The following is a 27,153-nucleotide window of genomic DNA, read 5'->3' on the forward strand; positions in this document are numbered from 1 at the left end:
ATCTGAACCTGCATGGGGAGTTTAGGGATACGTAGTGTACAGGAGTGATAGTAAAAAATGAGTTTTCCCTCCTCCTCCGCTTATCGCCTCTAACCCCCACCCCCGCCCCTGCTCCTGCTCTGCCAGCGTTTTCGTTAGCTCAAGTCGTCTCATCTCCAAGGTAAATACACCGAATAAAATTATTATATCTCTACATACTCTTTCTATTATGTTTTTATACAAGATTTGTTATTTAGAAATGTATTTTCCTATCTTAATAACATGAAACCTAAAGACAGGGTGTCATTTTGAGGGTTGGAACGGATTAATGCCATTTTAAGTATTTTCAATATGGAAAACCGATTTGATGTGCGACAAATTGAGATACGAGCTCACTAAAATGAACCCCAAATATAACTACTAAATATAATTATTGTTGTGTCTGTGTGTGTGTGTGTGTGTGTGTGTGTGTGTGTGTGTGTGTGTGTGTGTGTGTTTTGTTGTTAATGTTGTGTCCTTGTAGATCTGGTCTTTACTCACAGATGCTGAAGAAGCTTTAACTGAATATTAAACTTGTGCTGGTTTCTCCTCCACAGCTGGAACTTGAGCTGCAGCTGGTTTCTCCTCCACAGCTGGAACTTAAACTGGATGTGGGTGGACTCTGGATGTGGTGGTTCCCCTCAGTCTCGCACTCCTTACGAGATTAAAGTGTTGATGGAGCTGTAACACAACAGAGACAAAATTACCCCCGGATGCTGACTGAAATCCCCTTATATGACCAAACCCACACTTTATATTAATAGATTACACTTTATAGCTGTTAAAAAGTTTGCCGTCAAGATTCTCTTTTGCCGAATCCGCCGCCTCTTGAGATTTAAATTGGACGCATTCATAACTTTTTGTCTCCGTCTTGTAACCAACAACCTTCAAGATAAACGTCATGTCAACACACAATTCATATGTAACAGATCTAATAAAGTTTAGACACCCCTGGTCTAAAGGGTCTACTATATTCTACTACTACACTGTTTGTTTGTAACTTCGGGACAGTCACACTGGATGTCAGGAATCCCCCTGCCACGCCCCCTTTGGCGGCTGTCAAACCTCAGGTTTACCCAAGGCACCTCGCTCCTTCTCCCGTGTGTGCCCCGCCTGCACGGATCTGCTCGCAATCGGGCTTCATGGGGAACAATTCAATTCAATTCAATTCATTTTTATTTGTATAGCGCTTTTAACAATGAACATGGTCTCAAAGCAGCTTTACACAGATAATGTGGTGATTAAACATAAATATGTTCTTTGTAAGTATGTTTGTCCCTGATGAGCAACTGTGGCAAGGAAAAACTCCCCGAGATGGCATAAGGAAGAAACCTTGAGAGGAACCAGACTCAAGAGGGAACCCATCCTCATCTGGGTTGCACCAAATGTCCATTTGAAGCAGATATACAATGTTGTGGGGTACAGTGATGATGATCAGAAGCAAACTGCACTCCCGAGTCAGTGCAGCAGACCGCCGACACCAACTACAGTCCAATCCGTCCTCAAAGCACCCGTTCTACTCCGGAATTAAGAGACCGTCCCGAGCTGCACAGAAGTGTGAAGATCCAAGGAGGGGAGAGGGGCAGGAACAGTGGTCACTGGAGCCTCAGGAGCATGTTTAACTCGACCGAAAGAGAGAGAGAGAGAGAGAGAGAGAGAGAGAGAGAGAGAGGGTGACGGGAAGAGAAGGATATGGATTATTAAGTGTAACTATTGGTGTACGAAAGTTAATGGGGGCTCATTTCACCCACTCACTCCCAGCTCCAATATAAACCGCTCACTCACCCACACTCCCTGTCCATTATTGTACGTTCATGTGTGTCTATGTATGTCCATGCACATTCGCTTAGGTTCATGTGTGTGTGTATATTAGCGTATGCGCGCTTCCACTACGTACCCGTTTTCTCGGACTCCTCTCTCTCCACGGCTGGGCTTGCCCTTCCGGAGCGCACCCTGGATTACCCCGATCCTCCTGGTACGGCTGCATTTGTGTTCTTAGTGTGGATTAAGTTTCTATGTTCCTGCCCAGCACCGCGCTTTCCCTCGCGCATCTGTGGATTACTCGTCCCGAGCGGATATATACTTTCGGTTTGTGACTCTCCTTATCCGGTGTGAGTGTTTTGAGTTGGCTTTGCCTTTTTTGAATTAAAACTCTGTTTGCTGGTATTTCGGCTTCCGCCTCCATCTCTCCGCATAACACTGGACATTGTGATGATTCAATTAAAACAATGAGAAAAAACACTAAATTTAAAATCAGCAAATAACAGCATTTGTACACCAATGCATGCATTGGGTTGACCTTTATATAATGTCCTTCATACTGAAAAGTGTTTCCTTCGTACAGGCAGCATTTGCATGAACATACTGTTCACTATAGTAGGATACTATGTTTACTATACAGTAGTATTACTTTAAAACATTTACAAAAATATGTTGTCTTCATGCTCTATGTTGCGTATGGTTTTACTAATAATAAACATACATTTGCATAAAGCATCCATATTTGTCTATGCCCATATAATTAGAGTATTAATAACGTATTATTAATACTAAATACTAAAGTATACATTAAGGTACATTTAGAACTGATAATAATGTGCGGTTATTTTTTGATTAAGCATGAGTTAACTCATGACAATCATATAATTAATAAAACATTTTAACATCAAAAAACATCAATTGACACAGTCCTGTTATATATAATTCAGACCCTTTGCTCAGTATTTAGTAGAAGCACCCTTTTGATCTAATGCAGCCATGAGTCTTTTTGGGAAAAATTGCAACAAGTTTTTCACACCTGGATTTGAGGATCCTCTGCCATTCCTCCTTGCAGATCCTCTCCAGTTCTGTCCGGTTGGATGGTAAACGTTGGTGGACAGCCATTTTTAGGTCTCTCCAGAGATGCTCAATTGGGTTTAAGCCAGGGCTCTGGCTGGGCCATTCAAGAACAGTCACAGAGTTGTTGTGAAGCCACTCCTTCGTTATTTTAGCTGTGTGCTTAGGGTCATTGTGTTGTTGGAGGGTAAACCTTCGGCCCACTCTGGAGAAGGTTTTCGCCCAGTATATCCCTGTACTTGGCCGCATTCATCTTTCCCTCGATTGCAACCAGTCGTCCTGTCCCTGCAGCTGAAAAACACCCCACAGCATGCTTCACTGTTGGACTGTATTGGGCTGGTGATGAGCAGTGCCTGGTTTTCCACACATACCGCTTAGAATTAAGGCCAAAAAGTTCTATCTTGGTCTCATCAGACCACAGAATCTTATTTCTCACCATCTTGGAGTCCTTCAGGTGTTTTTTAAGCAAACTCCATGCGGGCTTTCATGTGTCTTGCACTGAGGAGAGGCTTCCGTCGGGCCACTCTGCCATAAAGCCCGGACTGGTGGAGGGCTGCAGTGATAGTTGACTTTCTATAACTTTCTCCCAACTCCCGACTGCATCTCTGGAGCTTAGCCATAGTGATCTTTGGGTTCTTCTTTACCTCTCTCACCAAGGCTCTTCTCCCCCTAAAGCTCAGTTTGGCTGGATGGCCAGCTCTAGAAAAGGTTCTGGTTGTCCCAAACGTCTTCCATTTAAGGATTATGGAGGCCACTGTGCTCTTAGGAACCTTAAGTGCAGAAGTAATTTTTTGTAATCTGTGATCTGTGCCTTGCCACAATTCTGTCTCTGAGCTCTTCAGGCAGTTCCTTTGACCTCATGAGTCTCATTTGCTCTGACATGCATTGTGATCTGTAAAGTCTTATATAGACAGGTGTGTGGCTTTCCTAATCAAGTCCAATCAGTATAATTAAACACAGCTGTACTCAAATGTAGGTGTAGAACCATCTCAAGGATGATCAGAAGAAATGGATAGCACCTGAGTTAAATATATGAGTGTCACAGCAAAGGGTCTGAATACTTAGGACCATGTGATATTTCAGTTTTTCTTTTGAATAAATCAGCAAAATGTCAACAATTCTGTGTTTTTCTGTCAATAAGGGGTGCTATGTGTACAATAATGAGGAAGAAAAATGAATTTAAATGATTTTAGCAAATGGCTGCAATATAACAAAGAGTGAAAAATGTAAGGGGTTCTGAATACTTTCCGTACCCACTGTGTGTGTATGTGTATATATATATATATATATATATATATATATATATATATATATATATATATATATATATATATATATATATATAATATATATATATATATATATATATATATATATAATATATAATTATACACTCCATGCTTCTACCAATACAACACACACACACACACACACACACACACACACACACACACACACACACACACACACACACACAGAGTCTTTACAAAATGCTTCCAGGGTTGTATTTTGAGCAGCACAGTGTGAAATGTGTTTGCAAAAACTCTTTTGAGTCTCATAATGTTTCGACTGAGAGCTCGCCACCCTGTTTGCTAAAAGTGAGGTTATTAACACTTGTAGTCACATGAACACTGAACACACAGCTGAGACTGTAGCGATTACAGACAGACAGTGGCTTAAGTGAGGACTAACAGATTTGGTGGTGCTTCACTGAAATGTGCCACTACAATGAACACAAACGTTTACCATCTCAGCATGTCACTGCAAAAGTCATCACCTGTGTTGATCTGTTCCAGCAGAGCACTAGCACATGGGCCTCATGCAAAACACACACCGGCTACTGACTAGCGGTTTAAGGACCATCAGAGCCAATGTAGCTTTTAAACAAAGAGCAAAAGTCTCTGGTGTTACTTGTAATAACAGTTAATCAGCCCTGTGAATGTTAGATTCACATGAGTATTTACTCCACAAGCAAAAATCTCTGGAATTTCCCTTTTAAAGCCATATTGCCTTTTATTGGATAGAAGATTATTTGTGTATTTTTCAAAAGGGAAATCATTTTTTATATATATATAAAAATGAAAGGGGAGATGCTCCCAGAATAAACAGAACTGATGTTGATGCTATCAGGCACAATAATATAATTGGACCTCTGCAGAATCCAGACTGAAGTAAGTTTCTCTTCAATGTGTGAATAAGTGTGTGAATGAACATTTTAGAGATCACACCGTAAATGTATTTATAATCATGTATCATTTCGTCATGCTGGAATTCATACATTTTATTTTTTTTGTGTTAAATGTGTCTTTTCTTCCTTTGCAGTTAATGTTGTTCCTGTCAGGATCATTCGGAACAGACATTAGAGTCCAGACACATGTACTGTAAGTATCTCCTCAAAGCAGATGCTGTTATAGAACCTCACTGTGAAACAGTGTGTAAACGAGTGTGTTAGATTTTATTCAGCTAATAAACATGTGATTGTGTATCATTTCATAACGTGTAAATTTGTACGTTAAGAGTAGAATTAGTCTAAGTTACAGATGTTACATATTTGTTTCACATGAAAATACAATGAGCTGATATGTGAATAATGCTGTGGCTGCATTCTGAAGACTTGGTGCTTCTTGCTCCTGCTGTTAAAGTGTGTGACGTATTTCTTGTTGTTTTTCAGATTCTTTGAATCAGGTGTATGTTTCAACCACCTCCAGACCTTCAGCATCGCCTAAAGATGAAATAACACAAAAAATGATTTCTTACATTTTTTAATCAGATTTAAAAACAATACCAACAAACATTAAAAAAAAACCCTGTGTCTCTGTTTGTGTTACTCCCCATTCTACTGGATCCACTGCATGGAGTTTACAGGGTTGCACCCGAAACTTCAGATCCCGGGAGATGTAAAGGCTAAAACTAACACGCACACGCGCGCACACGCGCGCACGCACGCACACTCACACACGCACGCACACACGCACACACACACAAAAACCCTCACCACCACCTCAATCCATCAAACACATATAGAAAATAATCTCCTAAAATGTTTAATCAGATTTAATAATAATAACAACAAAAATATAAATAAACCCTGTGCCTTCTTTTGCTAATATATACATCATTTTGAAATATTATTTTTATCATTGTGTGTTTGCATGTATTATATTTAGTTATTTGACATTTTTGTAGCTTTTCCGGTAATTAAAATTAAAAAGTTTATTGTTCATATAACAGTGACTCGTGAATTATTCTGTGAACTCGCATCGTCTTTTGTGTTGCCTGTCCAGAGTAAAAACAACCCTATGTATTCACAATTCAAGTTTCAGTGACACATCAAATAATGTCGCAGTTAAAATAAGTTGTTTGTATGAGAGGATAATGGGAATATATTTTGAGTTCAAACAAAGACGACTATTGTCACAGCCATTTGTTGGTCAAAATGACCACCATAAACGATGTTTACCACAGTGAGACTAAACTATCATTTACTCACGTATGGGTAGGACTTGGAAAACATCTGGAACGTCAGTGCCAGTACTCTGTGCAAGAGAGAGGCTCATGGCATTTTGACATCAAGTAAAGAATTAGACAAGCTTTTGATTTTCCCACCAATAAGAACCAACAACAGTTAGCTATTTAACACCCAAACAGAAACTTGAACCCTGGACCCTCAGGTTAAAAGTCTGACGCTCTACCGACTGAGCTATCCAGGCGCTGCGCACGTGTCTGCTGTTGCGACAACTGGCCTCAATAAAATATTTGTCTCTGCGCTTGCTCAGAGAGGGCAAATCTCAGGAGTTTCTTGAAACTTTCTCCAATTGTTTTATGTGCCTTTCTTGTAAGAAGCCCACAATGAAGGTTATCCCCTATTTCATGTCCAACAGCAGTGTTCAAGGAGCTCCTTTGCCAATCTTTGTCCATTGTCTAACACATAGCATCAGCTTTTTGAAAACAAACTTGACATTTTATCACAGACCAAATGACTGACAATAAGTTCATTATTTCACTGTGTGGTGTAAAAGATTTTTTCCTGTACATATGAAAACTAACCCCTGAATCTTAATTGCACCAACAATCAAGGACTTCAAAAGCGGAAAATGTCAGAGCCTGCAACTTGACCATCAGACTCAATTTGTCATTGTGGACCTCGTGGCGCAACGGTAGCGCGTCTGACTCCAGATCAGAAAGTTGCGTGTTCAAATCATGTCGAGTTCATTGTTGCAGGGCTCTTGCTTTTTGGCCTCTTTTAGCAGCTGCTCGATCTTTGATTGTCTAATGTGGAGACTAAATTTGTCCAAAGTGAAGTCTGCCTCATCAAATTAACATTATACATTATACATAGTACATTATAACCCTCCTACAACATGTTCCCAAGCTGACAAAAAAGATAACTCTACAAATAGTGACTAAGATGTATTTAAAATTCAAGTTTTAGTGACACATCAAATAATGTCACAGTTAAGTATGTTTGAACCAATGATATTTGCATGGGAGGATCATGGGAATATCTTTTGGGTTATTGAAAACAAAGACGACTATTGTCAGAGCCATTGGTTGGTCAAAATTAACACCATAAAGGATGCTTACCACTGTGAGACTATACCATCATTTGCTAATGAAACAAATACAAATATAAATGTGTGATTTCCCTTCAGATATTGCTGCAAAGTATCTCACTTCTGACACGAAAACTGTTAGATTTTAATCATGCCAAACAAAAACTTAATTCTTGGAGAGGTTTCCCATGTGATCTAAGATGCCTGTGGTGTCTTTTATGATCAGAGAAGAATCACACAGCACACAGAATGGCGCAAAAGTAATTTTTCGGTTTTACAGATTCTGAGTTCTTGATTACAATAGGTTTCTTTTACAACCAAAGTACACAGTCCAGTGGAACAGCAATTGTTCTACAAAAGATTTAAAAGTCTCTTATATAAAACAAATACAACATGCATGGGTCCAAGAGCAAACAATCAAGATCAATTGCTCCTACCACTAACGACAGTGGTGCCTAATGTTTGTTAGTTGCAGCACTGCTTTGTTATTGCTGTAAGAGTAGTACCCTCAGAGCAATTGCTGTCAACAGTTGTGTGTTGCATGCTAATTTCACCAGAATTTTGCTTTGTTGAGACTATTACCAGATATTAGGTAGCATTTTCACTGATAAGGCATGGCTATTTTTTGTTGATATGTATCTTAACTATATTTTTTATTTAATTATATTTTCTGTTTAGGACCTTAGCAAGTCTCAAATTAATGGTAGGACTAGCATTAAGACAAAAATCAAATCTATGCTTCTGCCTTATTAGCTGTTAGCTTGAATGCATATGTCCATGCAATGTTTTTACTAAATCTAATAGCAAAGAATTTTTATTCAACAGCTGGCTGAGTATTTGCCTGGTGGCATCGAGGTGCTGTGGCTTAGTTGGGTAAAGTGCCTGTTTAGTAAACAGGAGATCCTGGGTTTAGCTGGGTGCAGCTTTTTCTTTATGGCTTAAGATTTAACATTGCAAGTAGATAAGATTGTTTCTCTGGGGCACTGAATGGTGAATTGCAGGCTTTGCTCTAACCCTTTTAAAAGCTTGATAGTATTTGTTAGCAATGGAAAAAACTGTGCTTTTATACAAACTACGAGCCTGCCATTAGGATGACCAGTTACGAGATAGTAAAATACAGCACTGTGCAACCTAGGGCTCTGTGGCACAATGGCTAGCGCGTTGGACTTCTAGACTCAGCGATAAAGCTATTCAAAGGTTGTGGGTTCAAGTCCCACCAGAGTTGTTGTGCTTTTCCACTTGTCTCTAGTAACTTTAATTGTACACCAGGTAGATTGAAGAGCCATGTGGCATGTCCGTGCTTCTTGTACTAAACCGAAATGCTTTGTTGGATGCGGTTTTCAAAAAATCTCCTCTTGTTCCACATGGTTCTACTGTGTGACCAAAACTTTGCTGTAGCCTAATCGGATGTTCCAACAAATATTCCTGACACAGAATCATTCCATACTTTGTGCTCAATTGTAGATTCTGAGGTGTTGGTTACATGGGTATGTCTTAAATCCAAAGTGAACAGTCCAATGGTACACTAATTCTTCTAAATATGATTAAAAATCTCTTATATGAAACCAATACAACATTTCTTGGGTCCAAGAGCAAACAATCAAGATCAATTGCTCCTACCACTAAGGACAGTGGTGCTTAATGTTGGTTAGTTGCAGCTCCCTTTGTTATTGCTGTAAGCGTGGTACCATGGCCATACAAACTGCAATGAAAATCAGCTGAATTGGGTACAACTGCACTGTGATTTCAACACAAAACTTTATAGGTCTTTTTGTCAACGAGCAAACTGTTTGTGGTGGTACAACTCCCTAGCAATCTCAGATTCTGAGGTTTGTAATAACATGAATATATCTTACAGTCAGATTGGACAGTACATTGGTACAGCAGTTGGTCTAAATCAAGTAAAAAATCTTCTTACACTAAAGAAAAACAACAGGCAACAGGGCCTTAATTGTCATACATTCTCAGAGCATTGGTTCCTAATAACAGACTTTGCCCAGGTCGCCTAATTAGCGCAGTAGGTAGCGTGTCAGTCTCATAATCAAATCAATCAAATCAAATCAAATTTTATTCATCACATACACATACATACAGGGTACGACATGCAGTGAAATGCTTTTATTCGACGGTCCGGCATGAGGGAATAGGATGCGAAAAAAGAAAAGAAGGCAGATAAATAAAGTATAAAGTATAAAAAACTATATAAAATAAAATATATTAATATAAAAATATAAAAGATATATAAAGATATATGTATGTGGAACAAAGAGAAAAATGTATATACAAAAAAAAATTCTTATGGCAGTAGACAGTGAAACAGTAAACAGTAAACAATGTGTAACAAAGTGTAAACAATAGACAATTTTGTGGTGGGTTGTCCATAAAGTGTCCATGTGCGGTATGGTGTGGTGTAAAGGTCCGTAAGTGTCTGTGTGTGGTATGGTGTGGTGTAAAGTGTCCATAAAGTGTCCATTTGCAGTATGGTGTGGTATAAAAAAAATAAATATAAAGTGCACTTTGCTGTGCAAGTCCAGAGTTTAAAGTGTTGTGGTGCGAAAGGTGAGATATGTACAGAGAAGAAGTGTGATGATGGAGAGAGTGGGCCAGTTTTTAGATCCTGGGTGTTTCCTGGTTCAAACACCGAATGGCCTGCAGGAAGAAGCTCCTCCTCATTCTCTGTGTTCGCTTTTAGGAGCGGAAGCATTTCCCTGAACGCAACAAAGAAAAGAGTCCATTGTTGGGATGGCTGAGGTCCTTCACAATCTTCCTGGCTCTGGTCCTGCACCGCGTGCTGTAGATGTCCTGCAGGTCAGGGAGCTTGGTGTGGATGGTACGTTCAGCTGATTGCACCACCCTCTGGAGGGCTCGTCTGTCCTGCATGGTGCTATTCCCAAACCAGGAAGTGATGCTACCCGTCAGAACGCTCTCAATGGTGCAGGTGTAGAAAGTCTTAAGCACCTGAAAGGGTAGTTTTAAGTCCCTTAAGCGTCTCAGATGGTACAGACGCTGCCGGGCCTTCTTCACCAGGGTGTTGGTGTGACAGGACCAAGACAGATCCTGTGTGATGTGAACACCCAGGTACCGGAAACTGTCCACTTTTTCCACTGATGTTTAGCTGTTGGTATGACCGCTCCGCTTTGTGCTGAAGTCCACGATCAACTCCTTAGTCTTGCTGACGCTCAGGAGAAGGTTGTTCTCCTGGCACCATCTCTCCAGGTTTTAACCTCCTGTAGATGTTTAGCTGTTGGTATGACACAGTGTATGTACATATGTGTACATTGAGTAAAGCAGGGGGCTCAGAACACAACCCTGGGGAACTCCAGTGCTGAGGGTGAGGTTGGATGAGGTGTGTTTTCCCACCCGAACGGCTTGTGGTCTGTCTGTCAGGAAGTTAGAGATCCATTGACACAGCGGCTGGCTGAGTCCCAGGACCTCCAACTTAGAGGTGAGTGTGGAGGAAATTATGGTGTTAAACACTGAACTGTAGTCCACGAACAACATCTTTGCATAATTCCTGTTTCTTTGGTCCAGGTGGCTCATCGTGGTGTGGAGGAGATGAGCAATGGCATCCTCAGTAGAGCGGTTCTGACGGTACGCAAACTGTAATGGTCCAGTGTGTCTGGCAGTGATGCAGTGATGAAGTCTCTGACCAGTCTCTTGAAGCACTTCGTCACTACTGAGGTCAAGGCTACAGGGCGATAGTCATTAAGGCAGGTGGGCTAAGGTTTCTTCGGGACAGGAACAATGGTGGACTGTTTAAAACATGAGGGGACAACAGACTGTTCCAGGGAGAGGTTGAATATCTCAGTGAACACTAGCCTGCTAGCTGGTCAGCGCAGGCTTTCAGAACCCGATCTGTGATGCTATCTGGTCCTGCTGCCTTCCTGGTATTTACTCTCTTGAATGCCCTCCTCACGTCATGCTCTGAGATGGTGAACGTGTTTACCTCTCTGGCTCTCTCGGTGTGCACGCTGGTTGTGCTTGTGACTTCAGGATTCTGGTTGAGACAGCACATCACCGACGATGAGGATCATAGTGTCAGGACCACTTCCTATATAATAGCAAGGATTTGAGCACTTCAGTGGACTTTTTGCTTTAAATGAATAGCTACAGCCATGGTGTCAAGAACACAAACTACCCTTTGTTGATAACTAACTTTTCGGCCCTGATGACCTGCACCCCAGCAGGATTTTAGCGGGAGTCCAATCAGACAACATCTTCAGGATGCTGCACACCATCTGACTGGTAAGACATTATGCAATTCACAATGATGATAGCTGTTGTACAACAAACCAGACAGTTACAAGTAAACATATAGCCAATTTTTAGAGAAACCTTATAGTAAGATCAAGGAATAAAAACACTACAAGATCTAGAAATAATCTTATTACTGTTAAAACAGGAAAATGTAAAATGATCAAACACAACAAAGTTCTAAAATTAAACCAAATGATTACAATAATCTAAATGTGTCTATGGCGTCAGGATATGCCTTTAAGCATAAGCCCCATCAGACTGGTCATGGGGGTGGTGTAGCAATAGAGCACCCTTTGTCATGTTAGTCAAAGATTAGGATTCAGGTTCAAATCATTTAAAGTGCTTGTTCTGAATGCTGTACATTTAGACATAGACAGAGGTGGGAAGTAGCGGAGTACAAATACTTCGTTACTGTACTTAAGTAGATTTTTCTGGTATCAGTACTTTACTCCACTATTTATTTTTCAGACAACTTTTTACTTTTACATTTTTACACAAATATCTGTACTTTTAACTTCTTACATTTTCAAAACCGGCTCGTTACTTTAGTTTTAATCCATTGATTTGGTGAAATATATATTTTTTCTTTTCACTGTGCGCCGATTTCAGCCGAACAACCGATTTCCTGTTATTGCGCGTCTTTTTCAATCCGCTGGTGTATAAAGTCCTGACTCTCACTCTTTACGAAAATAAGAATCAGCAGGCAGAAGGCAGTTAGAAGTTTGGGGTTAATGTGGATGAGACAGAGGGAGTCAGTGATGTAAACATGACTGAGATCAGACACATTAATGATCATCATCATCTTTTCTCTGCTTGTGTTCTATATGTGGATCTTCAGCCTGGATACATTCATTAGGTAACAATATTTTTAATTTGTTTTGTATTAATATATATTTGGCTGTCAAAATTCTAATTATTGTAAATGGCACTAGATGTTATTAACACGCCAACAATTCAGCGCGCATTTATGTTTTTATTCACGACGTCCCTTCTTTACTTAGATATAAAATAAATAAATAAACTCCACCGAAAAATATTTTTAATCAGTACACTTTTGTTTTATTTTTGCACAAAGTCTCAAATCAAACACCAACATCCGCCATGTTTTACACAATTAATCCTCTGGGTGGCGTTTTGTGGGTTTTTCCCTCATAATGGCGACACGAACTTAAATTACTGTCTTTATTGATCGTACAGATAAAAACAAAACATCATTAAAATCTGTAAAATGTCTATAATTATATATATAAAAGCTTCTTGACTTGAAGAGGTGCAGTTTTTTTCGGTATCACCTCATTAACTGTCCGTGTGGAAACATAGCAAAGACTCTTAATGATGTCCACACGTCTCTGCATTGTTATAGCCTTTATATTTAATCACTGTACAAATGCTCACATATATATCACATGCTGTACATATGATACATATTTATCTGCACTATTTGCACGATTGCTACTTTTTTACACTTCTGGTAGATGCCAAACTGCATTTCGTTGCTGTGATCTAATATTAATATAATGTGAGGTCCAGTTAACAGCTAAAACAGGTAGAAGTAATAACTACTTTTTACTTAAGTACATGTCAGAGCCAAGACTTCTTTACTTTCACTTAAGTAAAAAAGTATAATCAGTACTTCAACTTTTACCCGAGTATTTTAAAACATGAGTATTTGTACTTCTACTTAAGTAATGGATGTGTGTACTTTTGCCACCTCTGGACATAGATTGAAATTCAAAGATTTTGTAAAGCATTCTCACATTTAGATCCTAAACTTTGGAGTAGTCTTCCTTACAGTGTTCAGGGTTCAGACACACTCTTTCAGTTTAATCACAGAATAACACACATATCATAACCTTGTGCTCCAGTACACTTGGTGTCTAATAAAAGCAACTATTACATTCCTGGGTGGGCTCGAACCACCAACCTTTCAGTTAACAGCCGAAAGCCCTGATTGCAACAAAAGCTGGAGAACACTAGTCTGTTAAGGGGTGGGAAGAGGCAAAAAAAAGTAGAAAAAGGAAATTATGAGAAAATGAAAGGAAAAGGAAAAATAAAATAAACCTTCCACATTTCCTAAAGTTTTGGGCAGATTGATATTTAAATTTTATAGAAAATTGCCTTTTTTATGTACAGTATATAGAGTGAAGGAGAGAACTTCACCTCTCGACGAGCTACGAGCAAAATGAGTGAACATTTCACCACATGATAATCAGCCAATATTTTGTTTACTACAATTACTAAAATATTAATGCCAATCATCTACGAGACGGCCCATGGAGAGACGTTATCACCCGACCTGCGCGTAACCAACGGTCACGTGGTCGCTTACAGCGCTCAACAACGTCCTGTAATGTGGATGGTGGGTTTTTCCCCCCATGCAGTTTTTATTTGTAAATTTTAAATTACATTGGAAATATTTATTTTCATTTTATTGACCAAGAAAATTGTGTGTGTGTGTGTGTGTGTGTGTGTGTGTGTGTTTGTGGTGTATATCGGTAGAATAATGTTAGGGATGCAGCTGCCAGACAGGAGGAAAAAGAAAGGTTAAGGAGAAGGTTAGTGGAGGTGGTTAGAGAAGACATGCAGGTGGTTGAAATATAGAATATAGTAGAGTGAGCAGCACCTGCCAGAAATTCCTGTAGTTTCTTACCGTATGCCAGTGCAGATATTTGCTGAGCAAGTAATAAATCTTTCCGTATGCCCTTATTTTGCACACGATGTGAATGGCTCTGCAAAAAGGGCTGTTTTGGGAGAAAACACTTGGTTATGCTGCCACCATGACCATTATCAGTTTTGGGGCTTCAGAAAAGTCTGCAAAGAAAACAAAATGATACCACAGATTTAAAATACACTGTATAGGAAGAATTACAAAACCAAAAACAGAACACAATTGGCTTCTCTGTATCACTGTTCAGATTATTTTTTAGTAAATATATAATGAAATATCAATATAATCTCACCTTCTTTAAGAAATCTGTAGGCGAGGGCATGTGCTTTATGAGAGTCTCCTCTCTTTTGACACAATCCCACATAAACCCTACAGAGAGACTGCAGGAGTTCATGTCCCATAGACTCTTTCTCCGCCTTGATCTTGTCCAAAACCACTTTCAGAAATGTTTCTGTTATTAACTAAATGAGACGGAAGAAAAAGCTTAACCAACATCCAACTAAATCAAACATGTATTCAAGTCATGTATTTAAAACAAATATTAGGGAGTTAAGACTTGACTGTAGATTAGGTTTAGGAAAACTACTAGACTTTGCATAAACCAAAACCTGGAGTAGACATTTTACATGACAAATCACATCTACTGTTCAATTTCAGAACATCAGGACCAGTGAATTATGGATTGACTATTAAAAATGAGAAAACTCAAATCCACAGCTAAAGAATTGAATGCACACTAAATAAAACAGAAGATAATCACTGACCTCGTTTACACAAAACCTGGAAATGACAGATTTTCTTCATCTGTCTGTGTTTCTAATGCACTAGTGATGAGGATTGTGTTGTGTGTTTGTGAGGTGCAGCATCAAATCGAGGCGTTTAGCAGCACTGGGTGGTGGCATGTCTGATGCAGCTCTCTTTGCTCTCAGGTTTGTCTGGGTTTGATTTCCTGGGAGAGGAGATTTGACATCTGACACACAAGAACACACACACACACACACACACACACACACACACACTGGCCTTGTTGTTCCAATACTTTTGGAGAAAATGTACATGCTTTTACACACTGAAGGCAGAACCATCAAAACTAAACACACCTTTAAGTTCCAGAAGCTGGTTTTCAACACTGGCCCTTCTGTGGAAAAGAAAAGGAAACATTTAGATAGAACTTTAACTCCAATACATATTTATAAATATACATATATTTTATATATATATGTGTGTGTGTGTGTGTGTGTGTTTTATGTATTATAGAAGAAATATATATATATATATATATATATATATATATATATATATATATATATATATATATATATATATATATATATATGTTTTATGTATTATAGAAGATTATTACATACAATATTCAAAGGAAATTGGAAAATGCAATTGTGTTTTCTATATATGCACACATAAATTGTGACATAATCCAAAACAATTGCAAATCTTGAATTACTGTTTGCTTTGTCACAAGTGAACGCAGTGTCTCTCATATTTTAAATGGAAAAGTCTATTTGCAACTGTATTTCACGTGTTATGAGTTATGACCATGTCACACTGAAATACAATATTAATTACCACGTTTGTGATTTCACTTTCTCTGGTATGTTGCCTGGCAAAACTCTAATAGAAAATACAATTCCTTTGCATTTGAATTTCCAAAGCTGTGCACTGAAAGTTGTCAATCAAATTTTATGGGCGGGACTATATTATTAGGCATGTAAGTATTGGGAAGTGATGTCACTCACAGTCGATGGCCAAAGAAGAAATGGCAGTAAAAAACTTGATGGTTCAGGTTCTCTACTTGCATATGAACAATTCAAAACCAAACATGAATTTCCTATTTTGTTTAGAGAATACAAATCAGTGATCAATGCTATCCCAAGTGGCTTGTTACAACTTTATAAATCTCATCTTGGTGCGTGTGATATAGTAACTACGTACAACAAACCAACCACAGGTGCCGTTTACCTGTAACAAGTAAATACATACTCCAAACAATTCATAACCTAAACAAGATCGTTCAAAAGTCCCAAACAAGGTTAACGAAGTTCAGTTTAAAATATTACACTGTATTTATCCTGTTAATTCCATATTTGTGAAAAATGTGAACATTGGGGTTCTTTGTGAATTTTGCAACCAACAGAAAAATGTATTCCTCATCTTTTTTTTTTATTGTGGTACTTGAGAATTACATTTATAATTTTATTCATAATTATTTAAATTTCATGTTAAAATGACCAAGTTTTATATTCTGTCAGGGTTCCACCAGCCACACCCTCGCCAACCCCTCCAATCACTCCAAGCAGCTCACCCACTTACTAATCATCCACACCTGGTCCAAATCAGTCACCACACTATAAAGACCCCGTTTATCCACATGCTCATCGTCCTTTCTACAGCTTAGGCTTGCGAACATTCAGGACTGCCCAAACTCCTCCGTTTGGTTTTTGCTTAGCTTTTAAGCTTCTGTGCTCAATCTGCCACAGTTATCCCATTAGTTCAGTTTACCCTAGTTGGGTGCTCATTTGTTTGTTGTGCTTTCTGCCTTGCCCTTTTTGCTTTCCTATTAAAAGGCCTTCGTTAAATTCACTCGGTTCCCAGTACGTTCTTAGCGGCTGACATATTCACAACTGTACATTTTCTAAATCACTTCCTAAAACAGGGGTGGCCAACCCGCGGCTCGCGAGCCGCATGCGGCTCTTTGGCTGGTTTCATGCGGCTCTTACGTTCATATCGAAGTTTGTGTGTGTTTGATTTTTAATGTGCGTGTTCGCTTTGCTTAAGTTCAATACGGTATTTTTAAGACCTAAATGAGCTTGCCCCTACTGGGAAACTTTGCGGTATATCAGACCTTGGCATGAGGCCAATAATAAATTACAGGGATGCACCGAGAATTTTCGGAAATCCCTAAATCACCGAAACAACACGGCAGAAACACAATTGTAATGACGCAATAAAAAAGCGCAGCAGCACACGGTTATCTGGATAAGAGCAACATGTCTGCGGTGTGCGGAGAGCGATGTGCAAAACATGCAATGCTGAAATTTCCAGAGGGGGTGTATCTGCAAAGAGTTTCTCCAAGTCGGGTTTAATTTATCACCTGAAATCCAAACATCCCGATTGCCTTCTAAATATGAGAAAAACGCGGCGCAGAAAAGTAAAGTCAATCTGAGCATGTGCACTCCGTCTGTAGAGGACGTTTTTGAAAAGGTAGGAAAGTTTTCCAGTGATGGTGCCGAGGCAAAAGGCATAACACAAAAAATTATGGATTTCATTGCCGTTTGAATTGAATTTTCATTTCGGTGCATCCCTAAAATATTATCGTTGGTGTGGCCCTCTGACACAATTTAGGTTTCTCATGTGGCCCCTTGTAAAAATTAATTGCCGCCCCCCCGCGGTATATTCATCTCACGAGCACGTGGATTTGGTTAAACAGAGTTTGTGTGTGTGAGGCAGTGCAGTGTTCATTGTTGAAAATGACTGTCCTGTGGTCTTAAAACTGTAGGAGTCAATTTCTGTCATTGTGTTGGTGTGTGACATTTACAATAAATCTGGCTGAGCAGAGGTGTGTGTGTGTGTGTGTGTGTGTGTGTGTAAGAGGAAGGGATGGGTGATGTTCATGTGTGCCCATGTGTATGATGTGGCTCTTTGCGGTAACACAGTCAAAAATGTGGCTCTCGGTCTCTGACTGGTTGGCCACCCCTGTCCTAAAATATTGCCTATCCTCTGTGAAATACAAAACCTTTTGAACAAGTGTGATCTAATAGAAAAACACAAATCTTCTGTTATTGTCTCAACACTCAGATCTAATCAATGATACATTGTGGTTTTTTTCTAATTAGTTAGGGTTTTTTTCCCTTCTTTTATTGATTTATTTGTCTGTTGGTTTGTCTAGTGTTATTTAATTACCTATATTTTGTTGTTTGCTTATACTGTATATATTTTACTTATTTTTTGTTCTGTTAACTGTGGATAGTTAATTGTATAATTCAGTTTGTGTAACTTGTACATTGTATTGTTATTCTTTAAAAAAGAAATGCCAGTAACAGACGCTTTTGCTGAATGTTGTAAACAGTGGAGATAGTCTGTGAAATTGAGGGGACATTATGACGCCGCACAGCAAGTTGATGACAGTTCATTCTACATTGTTTAATTTAAATACAGTTTTCATAAACGGAATGTATAAATGTATGCATTTACTTTTGCATTTCTGTAGGTCTTTTCCTGTTTATCCTTTTGGGAATTTGCTGAATCTGTGAAAAGAGAGAACAGCTTTGATTACAAATAATTCAATAATATATTTTTTTAATCTTAACAATAAGTGTTTTCTCCTTTTTTCAGATTATGCTCAAGGTGATTATTGTCCTCTGGGCAGGAAAATAAAGATTATTTGTCTACACAGTTCCATTACGAAGGGGGCGTGGCTTTGGGGGCGTGGCGCACGCAGTTTAGCTCCTGTGTGATGTCGGGATTTTGCCGGTTCGGTCTTTATGCTCTTTTACTCACTGGACTGATGCTTTTACTTACAGCCACTAAAGGGAATTTTAATTAGTAATGATCATGTTTATGTGATGTTAAGATTTAGGTAGTTTACTGAAGCTGAACTACTTTCATGCTAGATAGAGCTTCCCGGATGTTCTGTGTAAGCACGTGACTAGCGCGTGACTAACGATGAATCCACTAACATTAATGAAATCAATTATACTGAAGATCAGATTCGTGAATGTATCATTGTAGGAATAGATCCAAAACGTGTTTTGAGGTAAATACCGCTGGCGTGTTGACACTTCTGAAGATGAAATTGATTGCGGTTAGTTGCGTGGTGGAGAAGTTTGACACCTAATAGAAGGTAGTCTGTGGGCTGCTGCTTCGCGTTCTGGGTTTTTAACAATACGGTGACGTCACAGAGACGCCAAAACTCATTGTGTCACTTGTGCTCTATGTGGAGGAGGATAGTCCACCCTGTAGAACAAATAGTACACAGTGATGGCAGCTTTTACTAAGAGTATAACACTATGTACAGGGTATAGAGTAGTATGTACAGTTACAGATCAATATGTACAACTCATCATGAATTCACAGTGAAATTCCCTCTGGGATTAATATAGTTTATAACATTTACTCAGTATGTACAGTTACATGAGAAGTTGACTGTAACACTGAGTATGTACAGTTACATGTGCAGTATATTGTAACAATCAGTTTGTACACTTTCATTAGCTGTATACTGTAACACTGAGTATGCACAGTTAGAAGAGCAGTAGACTATAAAACTCAGGATGTACAATTACATGAGCAGTAGATTGTAACACAGAGTATATAAAGTTAAACGTGCAGTAGATTAAAACACTGAGTATGTGGAGTTAAATGAGCACTAGACTGTAACACTGAGTATGTACAGTTCCATGAGCAGTGAGTAGACTTTAACACTAAATATGTACTTTTCCTTGAGCAATAGACTGTAACACTGAGTATGTACAGTTACATGGACAGTAGACTAAAACACTGAGTATTTAAAGTTCCTTGATCATCAGACTATAATACTGAGCAGTTTGATATGCATTAGATCATTACACTGAGTATGTACAGTTTAATGAGCAGTAGACTGTAACACTGAGTATGTACACTTGCATGTTGTTTTTTCCTGGTGCTCGTGTTATCGATGTCGCTGTGCAGGTATCTGATCCTGATAATAAACAAGGTCTTCTGAGCTGTTGTCCTCCATGCTGGAACGAATGACTTCAGTTTGAGGCAAATGGAGATCCTGTAGAGGGACTTTTCCATATTCTGGTTGAGACAGTATGTAACACATCACCCATGACGAGGATCATAGTCATGGACCGCTTCCCACATAACAGCGAGGAATTGAGCTGTTCAGTAGACTTTTTGCTTTAAATGAATAGCTACAGTCATGGTGTCGAGAACACAAACTACCCTTTGTTGATAGCTGGATTTTTTTCTGTGAGTGTCCTTGGTGTCTTCGGGATGCTGCACTCCGTCTGACTGGTAAGACATCATGCAATTAACAATGACGATAGCTGTTGTACAACAAACCAAATACAGTTGTGTTCAAAATTATTCAACCCCCAATGCTGTAAATGGTTTTAGGGAATTTAGTGTACATTTGTAATTGTATTCAGAATGAAATCCTACAAGGACTTCTTAAAGAACCATATGCAACTAAAATGACATCAATTAGTTTTGTAATACAGTAGTAAATGTTTCTTTTGTGAATTCTTCATTGACATAATTATTCAACCCCTTAAAGACTACCAATCTGAAGAACAAAGGTTCAATGAAGTGTTTTCAATCAGGTATTGAAAACACCTGTGGATATCAGGGAGCAGCAATAAAGCCTAATAAGCACCAATTAGGCAGCTTTAAAATGACTGTGATACTCAGCTCCTTCTAGACATTTACTGGTGTGGTTACAAACATGGTGAGGTCAAGAGAACGGTCCAGGAAGACAAGAGAACAGGTGATTACTCTTCACAGGAAGGGCAATGGCTATAAGAAGATTGCAAAGATGTTAAACATACCAAGAGACACCATAGGAAGCATCATTCGCAAATTCAAGGCAAAGGGCACTGTTGAAACGCTACCTGGTCGTGGCAGAAAGAAGATGCTGACTTCGACTGCTGTGCGCTACCTGAAGCGTAGAGTGGAGAAAAGTCCCCGTGTGACTGCTGAGGAACTGAGAAAAGATTTGTCAGATGTGGGTACTGAAGTTTCTGCTCAGACAATACGGCGCACCCTGCGTAATGAAGGCCTCCATGCCAGAACTCCCAGGCGCACTCCCTTGCTGTCCCCAAAGAATAAGAAGAGTTGACTGCAGTATGCCAAAAGTCATGTGGACAAACCACAGAAGTTTTGGGATAGTGTTCTGTGGACTGATGAAACAAAATTAGAACTGTTTGGGCCCATGGATCAACGCTATGTTTGGAGGAGGAAGAACAAGGCCTATGAAGAAAAGAACACCTTGCCTACTGTGAAGCATGGCGGGGGGTCAATCATGCTTTGGGGCTTTTTTGCTTCTGCAGGTACTGGGAAGCTTCAGCGTGTGCAAGGTACCATGAATTCTCTTCAGTACCAGGAGATATTGGATGACAATGTGATGCAGTCTGTCACAAACCTGAGGCTTGGAAGACGTTGGACCTTTCAACAGGACAATGATCCCAAGCATACCTCCAAGTCCACTAGAGCATGGTTGCAGATTAAAGGCTGGAACATTTTGAAGTGGCCATCGCAGTCACCAGACTTAAATCCGATTGAGAACCTCTGGTGGGACTTAAAGAAAGCAGTTGCAGTGCGCAAGCCTAAGAATGTGACTGAACTGAGGCTTTTGCCCATGATGAATGGGCGAAGATACCCGTAGATCGCTGCAAGACACTTGTGTCAAGCTATGCTTCACGTTTAAAAGCTGTTATAACTGTAAAAGGATGTTGTACTAAGTACTAAGATTGAATGTCACTTGGGGGTTGAATAAAACTGATAATGATGTGAGCTCAGAAAAGACATTTGTGGTTATTTCATTATAAATGTTATGTTATATTTGTCTGACCTACACGTGCCTCTTTGATTTAATTGTAAGCAGGATGACTGAATGATCATAATCAATGTCAAACCGACCAAAACAATCAATTTCAGTGGGGGTTGAATAATTTTGAACACAACTGTAGTTACAAGTACACATATAGGTAATTTTATAAAAACTTTATTTTATTTTCAAGGAATAAATACACTACAAGATCCCCATCAGACTGGTCATGGGGGTGGTCTAGCAACTGTTTAAAGCACCCTTCTTCATGTTTGTCAAAGATTAGGATTCAGGTTTAAATCATTTAAAGTGCTTATTCTTAATGCTGTACCTTTAGACATAGATTAAAACCCTACTATCTCTCGCTCTGGCCACTGTGTATACAGTAGACCCCAGGGCTCCACATTGATTTTCTTTAAGATTTTGCTCATTTTCTTTCAGACCTCTTGGTCAATTTTGATAAAGTGCTGCTTGTAGGAGATTTTTTATATTCATGTAGATGATATAAATGATGCCCTAGGAATATCATTTGCAGACTTACTAAACTTAAACTAACCTAGTTAAATAACTAGACCGATTCATCTTTTTAATCACACGCTAGACTTAATAATATCCCACAGAGCAGACGTCACTGATATAGATATTTTACCTCAAAGTGATGATATTACAGACCATTACCTCATACTGTACACACTACCGAGCAGTAGAGCAGATTAGCCGCATCTCACCACCAGTGTTGTGCTAATTACTAAGAAATAGTTACAGTTACAGTTACTCGTTACTTCATTCAAAAAGTAACTCAATTACTTTGTTATTTACACCAATAAGTAATGCGTTACTGTTAAAAGTAACTTTTTTGTTACTTTTTTAAAGAACGTTCTTTAATGTTCCCATTAATGCCCTTGTATGGGTTATGGTCTATACAAACACAAAACTAACTTAAACACAAAGTAATTTTTAAACACTATTTTATTTAAGTCAGACCAGCACAAACTGAATATATCACAAGGATTTCTGAAATAAATAACAAAACAAGCTGAATAATATATTCACAATCAAAAACTAAAGTGGCTTCTGCATCATAAAAGCTGTTGTGTTGAGCTCTTAAAAATGTTCCTTTCACAGCTTAAGTATGAAAACTATCAACAATGTACAACATAACACCGGGTTAGCTTCTAGCTTCTAGCTTCCTCGAGGCATGGAGTTTCTGGAGGAGCTTCGACAGATTGGAGTTGTTGTTTATCGCAGTAGATACGACCTTCGAACCAGAAAGACACAGTTTACATTTGACTAAAAGTTTTTGTCTTTATGCTCAACTAAAGTGAAATAATGAACATATTTCCACTTTGAGAAACTCGTCTTGCTCTCGCCTCGACTCGCCGTTACTGCCGCACAGACCTGAATAAACGGAGACACGGCCACAGTGTGTTCTTCGTGTTTACAGTGGTTCATCCACCAATCCTACAATGCGTTGCTGCTGTAAACAGGTTAAACTGTAGGCTACACTTCAGCCTAAATTAATTAATTAAAAAAAGTAACAGACAAACGCACCATACGGTAACGGAGTTACTTTATTTAAAAAGTACTGCGGTACAGTATTAGTTACTGTCAAAATTAACTGCATTACAGTAACACGTTATTGCCCAACACTGCTCATCACTACTCTGCATCATCAGTAATGAGCTCCAGGAGAATCTCCGTGTTCCAGGTGGAGGATGAAGACCCTCTGCCGAGATGGAGCGATTGTAAGACCCTGTAACAGCGACTTTCTAGTCTTTATGGGTTTTATTCTCTTTGCAACACCGAGTCCCACACTTTGAGAACCACTGAGCTAGGCTAACTAGCCGGCTAACCAATCTTAGCTTTAATAGGTTTCACCCTCAGGTTAAATATTCCACATTTAGTGAGCTATAAATTAATTATAAATATCTTAATAAAGAATAATTGAATGTAATTGTCTTTTGGTCAATTTTTGTCAAATATATTTAAAGAAACCAGTTAACACAAAAACAGCGCTAGCAAAAAAAAATATCGCTCTTTATTATTATTATTATTATTATTATTATTATTATTATTATAAATATTGCAAATAAATATTATTTTGACAATCAATTAATCTAATGATTTTAATGACACAGCACTTCACCTGTGTTCTGAGCTGCACGGCCGAGAAAACTTCACCGGTGGTGCACGAGGATGACAAAAGATAAACTCCCAGAGAAATACAGTGGTACTTTGACCTACGAGTTTGATTCGTTCCGTGGACGAGCTCGTATCTCAATTTGCTCGCACATCAAATTAGTTTTCCATATTAAAAATACTTAAAATGGCATTAATCCGTTTCAACCCTCAAAATGACACCCCGTTTTTATGTTTCATGTTATTAAATTAGGAAAACACATTTCTAAATAACAAATCTTGTATAAAAACATAATAGAAAGAGTAAAGATATAATAAGGTTTTATTCAGTATATTGACCTTGGAGATGAGACGATTTGAGCTAACGAAAAGCTGGTGATGGGGGTAGAGGCGATAAGCGGAGGAGGAGGGAAAACTCATTTTTTACTATCACTCCTGTACACTACATATCCCTAAACTTAAAATTTTTTACTTTTTCTTCTTTGCTTATCTTAATTTTCGTCACAATGTTCGCTTTCTGGCTTCGCTTCGCCATCCAGCAGCGGCGTCTCGAGCTCGTACCTCAATTTTTTGCTCGCGTAACAAAGCAAAATATAGTCCACTCATGCATATACAGTAATATAATGCACTCGTAGGTCAAGGTACCACTGTATTTAGTAGTTATATTTGGGGCTGCAGCTATCGATTCTGTGAAAACTAAACTCATTTAGAGCATTTCATTGTCATATTACATTCAAATGCAAATACAAATATATAAATAAAAAATCATAAATAAACACTGACTTTATTTCTCGTTTATCCAACATTTCTGGTGCCTCCACTGGTAACCATGTTGTGTGTCTGAAGTTTGAAGTTGTTGGTGTGTGAACGAGGCTCCTCTGCTTCATCTGTCTTGTTCCGTCTCCTCCAGAGCTGATTGTAAGACAGAGTTCTCTCCAGGGTTCAGAGGCTCAGTTTAATACCATGTGATTTTATTGATTGTAGCACATTTTATTTTCAATGTGTGAAGCTTTCTGGCACTACAGAGGAGGTGACGCTGCCCGACTGCCTAAAAAAGTTGGAATTACGAGAAATAAACGTGGAATTAGGCAAACTTTTTTTTTTATCTGGCGGAAATGGACTTCCATATGAATCTTTTACTCACCCCTCAAAAGTTTTCTCTACTTTTCTCCTTTTTTTCATTCTGCAGCATCTTTTACTTCCTACAACCTGACTTCAGTTCATCACCTCACCATCTGTGGCGCTATTTGCCCTTTTCACCTTCTGTGTCTCCAGTATGTGTGCACACAGGGTTCAGAGTTTACTTACAGGTGCACACATTCTCCCGTTAAGTTTTTTAATCACAACGTTTGTGTGGAACGTGGCGTACACACATTTCCAGCCCTGTTTTGTGTGTATCAGATTTAGTGGTGTCACTGTGATAAATACAAACTTTTTTCATCTCAGTGCACCAGTGCTAAAGCTTTTCTTGCCCAATGTGGGGAAGGAATTAAATACACTAAGATGATGTGTTTAATGCTCTACTGACTGAGCTCACTGGGCAGCTGCCTGTTCCGCCCTGTTCCATGAAAGCACCAGCATGTTGGAAACTGGATTATCTGCACTACTTTTGTGCTTAAAGAATTGTGCTGTGCTCAGCAATAAAACTCAATAGAGCTCAAACTGTCCTGTGTTTAACGGTGAGAAAAGTGCCACAGTCTGCCAGAGACACTGTTCAATTCTAAATGCTTTATTTAAGGTAAAACTATGACTTACTATGAACTCCAGAAATTGTAGACAAGTGAAGACATTGCAGAAAACTTAATCACTGCTGTGATGGCTGAGTGGTGAAGGCGTTGGACTTGAAATCCAATGGGGTTTCCCCATGCAGGTTCAGATCCTGCTTACAGCGTTTCATCAATGTGTGATAGTAATTTATGGTTAAGTCTTTACTGTGTGAAGTGAATGATGTACAGAAGTGTTTCATGCATAGAACAAACGTTGAAAACGAACATAATCTGGTTTACTTGAGGTGAAAGTTGTTTTGCTGGGACGAGGAGGAAGAACATTAGAACTCACATGACCTCTTTTGGAAACATGATTCGTCTTGTGCTTTCTACAAGATCAAAGAGGTACAGAAAAAATCTTTTTAAACTTCTTGGACATAGCTGCCTGCAAGTCTTACATAATACACAAGGACCTACATGGCAACAGGATCAATACAGTGTCTGTAGAACAAAGTATTGCAGAGTTCTGAAGTGTTGGACATTTCAGACAGATTTACTACAGATATTTATTATTTTTTTACAGAGGTTAATTACACAAGTCTCCATTAGGTGGCAATGTGTCCTCTATTCTTACCCCACGAAAGACTTACAGATTAAAGACAAATAAAAAGATGAAGAAGATGAAGAGGTGTAAAATTTCTGGGTTTTAAACTCAGCATTTTATACTTTTGAGGAAACGAAACAAACAATATTCAAACAAACAATATTCACTACATGCACGGCTTTGAATCTCTGTTCCAGTGTGTTTTTCACAAAATGCAATTCCAGAATTATGAATTTGAAGTCAGTGTCAGTGCCCAGTTTCAAGAACTGCTGAAAACGAATTAGCTGATAAAGTGAATGTGTTTAATTTTTTGTCACTCGGTTAAGATCAGACATGTTATGTAGGACATTCAGAGCATTCCTTCAGAATATTTAGGAAGTGCAGTATTCAGGTGAGGCAAGAAATCTAACATCATGACTTTTTAATGAGACTTATTGTAATGCCCAAGTGGTGAAGGTGTTGGTTTTGAAAGACTTCTTACCATGTGTCAACTCCAGAGTGTCAATAGTGCAGTTGCTGTTGCTTCTTCTGCTGAGTTCATTATTGTAGTTCTGTTCAGGTCTTAAATGGGGCAGAGATCTGCTGCTGCGATGGCCGTGTGATGAAGGTGTTGGACGTGAAATCCAAAGGGGTTATTTTGATATTTTGACTGAGGGCTCGTAACCCTGTTTGACAAACGAGAGTGTTTTTAGCTTGTGCTGTCACGTGACCACACACGCACACGGCCGAGACTCCGTGATTACCAGCAGATTAACCAAAGCTGAACAGATTCAGATGCGTCAACAACGAACACAAACCTTTTTCGTCTCAGCGCGACCATGCAAAAG

At 38.9% G+C, this 27,153-nt stretch overlaps 1 long non-coding RNA gene and 4 other non-coding genes across 5 annotated transcripts; 3 read left to right on the plus strand and 2 right to left on the minus strand.

Moving 5' to 3' along the window:
* Window positions 1-5,428: 5,428 nt before the first annotated feature.
* LOC124382973 lies at window positions 5,429-15,116 on the minus strand. The gene is made up of 4 exons (XR_006925152.1): window positions 15,096-15,116; window positions 14,624-14,792; window positions 14,314-14,474; window positions 5,429-5,575 (listed from the first exon to the last, which is right to left on the minus strand). It is a non-coding gene; the product is annotated as an uncharacterized LOC124382973 (long non-coding RNA).
* trnak-uuu lies at window positions 6,491-6,563 on the minus strand. Its single transcript has one exon. It is a non-coding gene; the product is annotated as a tRNA-Lys (tRNA).
* trnaw-cca lies at window positions 6,993-7,065 on the plus strand. Its single transcript has one exon. It is a non-coding gene; the product is annotated as a tRNA-Trp (tRNA).
* Window positions 8,542-8,631, plus strand: trnar-ucu. Its single transcript is given in 2 exon segments — window positions 8,542-8,578; window positions 8,596-8,631. It is a non-coding gene; the product is annotated as a tRNA-Arg (tRNA).
* Window positions 15,117-25,825: 10,709 nt separating the features above from the next.
* On the plus strand, window positions 25,826-25,907 carry trnas-uga. Its single transcript has one exon. It is a non-coding gene; the product is annotated as a tRNA-Ser (tRNA).
* Window positions 25,908-27,153: the final 1,246 nt, after the last annotated feature.

The sequence above is a fragment of the Silurus meridionalis genome, chromosome 3 (assembly GCF_014805685.1).
Source record: "Silurus meridionalis isolate SWU-2019-XX chromosome 3, ASM1480568v1, whole genome shotgun sequence".
In the NCBI taxonomy this organism is placed as follows: domain Eukaryota; kingdom Metazoa; phylum Chordata; class Actinopteri; order Siluriformes; family Siluridae; genus Silurus; species Silurus meridionalis.